Source organism: Calonectris borealis, chromosome Z (genome assembly GCF_964195595.1).
Source record: "Calonectris borealis chromosome Z, bCalBor7.hap1.2, whole genome shotgun sequence".
NCBI lineage: Eukaryota > Metazoa > Chordata > Aves > Procellariiformes > Procellariidae > Calonectris > Calonectris borealis.
This window is the reverse complement of record NC_134352.1, coordinates 22,167,265-22,175,539: the sequence shown is the minus strand read 5'-3', so window position 1 is coordinate 22,175,539 and position 8,275 is coordinate 22,167,265.

Sequence of the window (8,275 nt, the reverse complement as noted above, 5' to 3'; positions counted from 1 at the left end):
TTTCAAAGGAGAAGAACCATTTCCCATATTTACTTCAAAGCAACCAGCCCTTGTGCCTTTGCATTTCTTACATGTTCTGTGGAGGACAGCCCAATGCTACCAGCAGCACTGGAAAATACATTAAAGCCTGGGTTGGTCCCACGTCAAAGAGCACTTCACGCAATCTTAAATCTTGCGCCTCTCCCTTGAGAAGTAAATTAGTATTTGTGAGAGATTGTATAAAGCAAAGCACACACTGCCTATAAATGAACTGAACAAAGCAGGCTCAACCTGTCTCCCAGGAAATACTGCCAATGGCTGCTGTGAAACCACATAGCCCATCTCTCCTAACTATTTTAGTTTCTACTTATCAGCCAATATGCTTTGATTATGCATTCTTTAAAATATTTCAGCATTTCTTCCTTGCTGTCCTGCAATGTGTTCCAGTCTTACCAACACATGCAACTGGCCTTACTGGGATGAACCTGGGTGTGAGGGAAAGATCTCGCCAAAAGTGACCAGGGGGTGAGTCGAGGGGAGGCACAACGCTGCAGCAGGAGCTTCAGCTGAGAGTTGGTGCTAATGCTGGTTGCTGTTGCCCTCTCTTTGAAAAGAAAACAGGCATGGTTAATGGTTGGACCAGAACAACAAAATCACAATTAAGAAATTAGTATTTCTTAGACAATACGGACTACACTTTTAAAATAGTAGTGATAGGTCTTCTTTAAAGTTAAAAAAAAATCAAGCTCATAAACTAGGTTTAAGTCTGGGGTTTTTTTAATCATTATAAATAATGAAATACTAAAACAGGCAATATGTCGATACTGTAAAGAAGTGAATATTAGTATTTTCTCCTTACCATGTATAATAACTGTACAAGTGATTACGTAGACTCAAAGGGCATGTTCTTGCATTGCTTCTCTTAAAAAACCCTTCTGCTTGCATTAACACTAGAAATCCAGCAACTAGCTAGATAGGAGAACCCGAGGAGAAGGAAAAACTAAATAAACGGGGAGATGCTAGAAAGTCAGTGAAAGTGAAGCCTATCCACATGCTTGGGTCTGCTCACTCAGCTCCAAAACCAGCACTTGGGACCCAACAAAAAATGATGGCAGGGCCCTGGGGAAAGGCCCCCCCAAGCCCATGTGTACTGGCTCTCTCACGGCAAGTTAAAAAAGGGGTGCTGGAAGATAAACGCATGTTTAAATACTCTTGAATGCATTTACACTGCAAATCTGCATGCCGTATGTTATTGTCCTTTGATTACAGCAGTAATGCACCAGGCTGGGCACTGTGATTGCCAGGTGTTGGCTGGTGCACGGGAAACTGGATGGGGCTCAGAGTGATGCCAGCCTGTCTTCCTGGAGCCCAACAAAATACGAGCTGCATAAAGTTAAAAATAATTTGTGAATTAACAAGTGAATTAAGGTATTTGGAGGAGAAACAGGACTTCTGGAGAGAAATTAACCAGTACATCCTTTCCTTGCTAGTGTCTTGAAAATGCATTTTTCATAATTTTTTATGTCTGGAAGAAACAAGGTGCTCTGAAATTAAAATAGTACAAACCTGGTACTATATATGATTTTTTTCTCATGACAACTCCCAGCCTTACCCTTCTTTGTCCTTATTTTTATATCTCAATAGTTCTCTGAAATGGACTCTATTGTCATTTAAAAAAAAAATCAATTAACATTTTGAGCTAGATTTACTTTGTGTAAGGGTTTGCCTGTTCCCCTGTGAGGCAGGAAGAAGTTTTAATAAAAACAGCATGAACGAATTCACACCTGCATAAATACCCTGAAATATCAGGGGATGCCTGATACATAGCATCTTCTAAATAAGAGAAGAAGCCACAAATCCAGCTGAAGTCCAGAGTGACTATGCAAAACCAGCTTCTTTTGCCAGTTAGCTCCTGGGCGGGCAGCGGACAGGCAGACCCTGTGTGGGAGTCCTGTGGATGTGGCCATGGAGTATTTCTGCCAGGGCAGAGATGCAGGAATCGGGCTCGAAAGGTGCACCCCCCATCATTCCCAACTCGAGAGTCTTCTTGAAAGTCCCAAGAAACAGCAGGGAGGGAGGTGACAAGTGTCTGTGGTGTCTCCAGGTTCAGTGAGGAAAAGCTGAGGAAAAATCATCCCATCAGCTCTGCCAAGGTGCACTGTCACACCTTCATGTCTTCTTCTGGCTTAGCATTCACATGTACAGGAGATGCACTGCCAGCACTGCCCCAGGTCCTTCTGCCTCGCGGTAAACAGCCCCTTCACCCCATGCACCCCCAGGTGCACAGGAAAGGACCATCCTCTGTCACCTTGCATAGTCTAAATACCCGGATGCTGTAAGCACACTTGGCCCAGCACTATGCAAAATCCTGAATGAGATGGCCCTAAGAACAATTATCAGTATTATTTGAATGAGTCTCAGTGTTTTCTGACCTTCCTAGTAATTTCATGAGTAGCCAAGTAACTTTCCAGAAAAAAGTTTGTGTACGCACAAATATAAATGCTTATACCCACATGTCTATATACAGGTAGGTTCAGCGATGAATGAAATGAAGTACTGCTTGCTTTCCATAGCCAAGTAGTTAGCTCAGATCCCTGCAATTCTCTTGTGAAATGACTTCTCAAGTGAAAACTTAATCTTCATTCATCACTTAACTTGGTTTTGAAGCAGCATTTATGAGATTATTTCTTAAAGGAAATTTTTTCATTCCAGCGGTTTAATTATGGTGTTTTTATGGCATACTACATAACTAAGTATGATGTCCCATTTAAATTGCATTAATATAAATTCTACTTTTAAAAGTTATACCGCAGTTCTGTTTAAGAAAGGATGGATAGGTATCTGTATAACAATTCAGGCAACAGGTTTTTGTTGGAGATGGACATCTTTTAATTCAACTGACTCAGAGACCAAATATAATCTTTCTACTTAAGCTTAGGCAGAAACAAAATCATTTGCACATTATGCCATATGGGAAGAAACTGAGAGGAATGCACTGAACTTCCCCCCACCAGGTCACAGTGGGTTACTGACCCCAGAAACAGCCATTTCTGGACAACGTGCCATCTTGTGCTGTGGGTGGGAACCTCCTCTGCCTGCCTGACTCCCTGCCCTGCTCGACCACCCATGCAGAATTGTCAGTCATGGATCCCGAGGAAGACAATAGTCATTTTTCCACCTCCTCTACCTTTTTTTCCAAGGTGAAAGTTTCCTATCTGCCTAGGGCATTTTCTCTCCATCTCTTTCTGAAAGGTTTAAGGATAGCTCCATATTTTTTTTTCCTCCTTCCTATATCAGTTACATTGCATGGAGGAGGAGAGGATACTGCTGCTGTTGTTTCCAGGTCTGAGAAGAGAGCAGGAAATCCAATGACTGCACCAAAGCTGAGCTGATATGGGTGTGATGGAGCAAAAGAGAGGCAGAATTTAATAAACAGGCAGGAATAGATAAATTTTTGAGAGAAACATTTTTTGATAGTGTTTGAGCCTCCTATTATTCCCCTACTAATGTCTTATCAGAGATAGGAGGCAGGAGAAATAAAAGGGTTAAGAACAAGGACTAAGCCTGTCAAACCAGGCAGGCTAGCTAAAACAAATGGATCCTTTCATGCTAAGTTGGATTTGCCCAGTGCAATGTTTATAGTTGGGCAATAAATACACAAAAAGCCTTATTATTTTGCCAAGCAGCTAGAAATATCCTTCAGGCCAAGTCAAAGCCGCTTCTTTCTGATTTGAGACTCCAGCGCAAACTGAAGTTCTCTCTTACACAGATGCATGGTTTGTTTTTCTGAACCTCAAAATAAGCTTTCAGAAAGTTGTTACTGAATAGGAGCTGAGCCAAAGACCACGTACCATCTCAGTCTTTCCCTGATGGCAAGCATCTCAGGAAGGGCCAGTCAGCTCTGCATTCATTTGCTGACGTGGTGCCAAGAATATTCTTCAGCCCGAGCCTTTTCAAGTGCCTCCTCAGCCACCCTTCTGTCTCTACCGTGTCGGTTGTACTTGGCTTCAAGCAATAAACAAACCTGTCATTTATACCTTTGAGCGACATACTTGAGGAGGGCAGTCAAATCAGAAAGTTGAGAAGATTCAGCAGAATACTGCACTACTTAGTTTCAAAACTCCTGCTTCCCCAGGAATATCAGCCCGTCTCTCCTGAGGTATACACATACGTATTTTGACTGTGTGGCTGCTTTACCCGCACTGGCAGGGCTCACAGCCTCCAGCGCTCGCCGGTGCACACACAGCAGGCCTGAAGGTAGCAACCACCAGAAGCTGGAACTTAAAACACCCGGAAAGCAGCAACATCGACAAATGTAAACACTGAATTTTCAAAGAGATGCAGATTCAAGCAGTGGCACCAATTTTCAGAATTGCAGAGCAAGGCAGGTCCATTCAACCTAACTTAGGTCTCTTGACTTGGCTGCTCAGGTTGGAGAGCTAAGCACCGTCTGCTTCCTCCGTTAAGGAATGGGTAGGTTCCCTTGAAAATGCCTAAGAGCCAAGTTCCTCCTGGACACGCATCTTCCTCCCCTGCCTGGACGGGGAGCTTCAAGCAGCCAAGTTCCTAACATCAGCATCCTGATGTGGCAGTTGTTAGTCCAAACCAGACTCTTTAGTCCTCCTTAAATTAGAGGTACCTGTATATGGGCAGACTTGGGAACCAAAAGCAGTGCTTTCTTCCCACAAGTCACCTGTTGTCATCTACTGTAAGAAATATTATTTCAACCGGGGTACTTCAGATGTAATAATGTGAATGACCAAGCTACTGTATTTTCAGCTTTTATTAAAAAAAAAAGACATGACATTTACATTTCAGAATATTTTTAAACAAGGCCTTTTTGTTAAAGCTTTAGATATCTAAAAAGTGTCTACACGATTCACACCTGCACGGAGCTTTGCAAATCACACAGTAGTCACCAAACAGCTATATTGCACAAAGATCCACACAATACCACACCACTCTTAGCTTAGTCTACATTGTAAAGTGCTGTTTTGTAGGAAGAAACTTGTTCTGGAAAAATAAGTATCTGGATAGGCAAGTACTGCTGAACTGTATTTCTGAAAGGTGACGCTTCCATTGTAGTGGAAAAAATCTGACTGTGTTGTCAGTGCCTCTGACAGTGTGGTTTTTTATTTAATAAGCTGTAGTAAGCACCATAGAGTACTGTAATGAATGCAGCCTAAGTATTCAAGTGACACCAAAAGCCAAATCAATTTTTAAACTCAGAATGAGATAAATACAGACAGACATATCAAAAGGTGGATAAATGTTAGAAGTCAGGCAGTCTCTGTCCAGTAGAATAAGTAATTGCATAGCAGAGCACATCTTAAATGAATGTAAGATAAAGCTATAGTAGAAAAAAACCCTAAATTTTTCATTTCTTACTTCTCAAATTAATAAAATTTAATCTTTTTTTAAAAAATGAGTATGAGGGACTGTCTTCATATCTGAGTGTTCAGTTTATTAGTATTTCCAGAAAGTAATGAAAAGCCAAAGCCTGGGGATATTGGTCCAGATGCTTATAAAGAATCCAAATGTGGAACTAACCTTGCCATAAACCCTGTAATTTAGACCAGTTTCTGAAACAGAGAAATCAAAAACGATACATTTGTCTGTGGAATGAGATTTGGTCTGGGAACAACAAACCGGCAGGTTCAACCCTATAATCTATAGCTTTAAGCTGATACTAGGTTTGGTAGATGAATGGAGAAACGTCGATTACACAATGGGAGAAGTCACAGCTACTGAAGGGAGAACCCTGTCTCCTCGGTCTATTTGACTCCTGGGCTCACACAGACAAGAACATGAGTCATCTACTCCACAGAGTGCACTAACATGTAAAAGTTTTCAGTGCTTGACTAGCTAATCATGGTTTAGTAAATGACTGAGGGAAAAAAACAGGAGAAGGAACAATAAATTTTAACAACAAAAAGAGATTTGCTGCATCTTACTACAACTTAAGTTGCTCCAAGATCTGGAAAAGCAAGCACACAAAAAAAGGATCCCATTTGTACTCAGGAATATTCAAGTCTAGAAGTGACTGAAAAGCTGCAGGAGGCCCTCAGGACTAAGTGACTAGGTAAACGAGCAGATGAAACTCAACATTAACAAATGCAAAATAACACACAAAGTGGGGAAACACGTGTATGTGCACAGCTTGTTACAACTAATCATCAGGATTATGTGGAAAACACTGCAGAAGAAACTTTTTAAATGTCAGTTTAATATTTGGTATCGACCAAAATGGCAAATATGGTTTTAGCACTATGGAAGGAAGGAAAACCCAGAATTCTGTCATGCTTCACAGCAACAGAGTGCCTGTATGGAGGGCTCCTTCAGTCAGCCTCAGCAGGTGAGAGGAGAAAGAAGGGCTCCATCCAAGAAAAGATGCTCACCAGTACAGAACAGCTTCCATCCAGCAAGAGAAAACACGAAGGGGAGGGCATAATAGGAAAGGCAGGCTATATATATGTATCTATTTCAAAAAGAAATGACCTAAAGGATAACTAGCGAGGGACAATTTGCCATTTCTCCTGCAGGAGAAAGTTCCAGAAGATACCCACAGCTTCACACTTGCTGCCTGGGACATCAAAGTTTCTCATGCAAGCACATGATGAAGGTGTGGAACGTATTTCCACACAGCCCTATTCAGGCAAAAATATTTGCGGGTGAGACCCAGACAAGAGGTTGCCCTTGCTGGGTCCTCCTAGCCCCGAAAGGGCTGTCACGCTCACCTGGGCGCAGATGACATTTCTGCTAATTACCATTTCTTCCAATTTCTCCTGACAGTGGCCACTGGACAGAGGCTTAGAAGAGAGGACACTGGGAGGGGTGGACTGAATGACAGTTCAGACAGCAAAGCACACAAAGGTTTTGCATTATGACCTACATTCATTTAAGTGTATTGTGATTTTCAGGTCCCATTTCATAGCTCTACAGCTGTATACATCTACTTAATAAGCATACTTCACACACATTCATCAAGATGCAACACTATCCCCAAATTAGAAAGCATATCCCCAAATTAGAAAGCACCAAGTATGTATTAGAAACATCCTTCACTTTAGATCCTTATTTTTCCACAAGTTAACAGTGCAAGTACCCAAATGTTTTTTTACATAGATTTCTATGAACAGATGCAGTCCACCTCCGTGCCCAGTAAGATCATCAAGGGCAGATCCTCCTGAAAGATATGTCGAAACATATGGAAGGCAGGGAGGTGATTAGAGACAGCCAACATGGGTTCACCATGGGCATATCATGCCTGACTCATCTAGTGGCCTTCTGTGATGAAGTGACTGCATCAGTGGACAAGGGAAGAGCTACAGATGTCATACACCTGGACTTCTGTAAGGCCTTTGATACGATCCCCCACAACATTCTTACCTCTAAATTGGAGAGATATGGGTTTGATGGATGGATTGTTCAATGGATAAGGAATTGGCTGGATGGCCATGTCCAAGGAGTTATAGTTAATGGCTCAATGTCCAAGTGGAAGCCAGTAACGAGTGGTGTCCCTCAAGGGTCTGTACTGGCATCAATATTATTTAATGTCTTCATTAACAACATAGACAGTGGGACTGAGTGCACCCTCAGCAAGTTTGCAAATGGCACCAAGCTGAGCCGTTCATTCGCTAGAGGGATGGGATGTCATCCAGAGGGACATGGACAGGCTTGAGGAGTGGGCCCATGTGACCCTCACAAGGCTCACCAAGGCCAAGTGCAAGGTCCTGCACCTGGGTTCGGGCAATCTCCAGAATGGATACAGACCGGGGGATTGACAGCAGCCCTGCAAGAGAAGGACTTGGGGATCCTGGTGGATGAAAAATTGGACATGAACCAGCAATGTGCACTTGCAACCCAGAAAGCCAATTGTAACCTGGGCTGCATAGAAAGAAGGGTGGCCAGCACGGCAAGGGAGGTGATTCTCCCACTCTACTCTCCCAAGACCCCACGTGGAGTATTGCATCCAGTTCTGTGGCCCCCAGCACAGGGCAGGTCCAGAGGAGGGCCATGAAAATGGTCAGAGTGCTGGAACACCTCTCCTTTGTGGAGAAAGGTTGAGAGAGTTGGGGTTGCTCAGCCTGGAGAAGAGAAGGCTCCGGGGAGACCTCATTGTGGTCTTTCAATATATAAAGAGGGCTTAAAAGCAAGATGGAGACAGAGTTTTTACCAAGGCCTGTAGTGACAGGACAAGGGGCAACACTTTTAAACTGAAAGAGGATAGATTTAGATTAGATATAAGGAAGAAATTTCTAACGATGAGGGTGGTGAGACTCTGGAACAGGTTGGC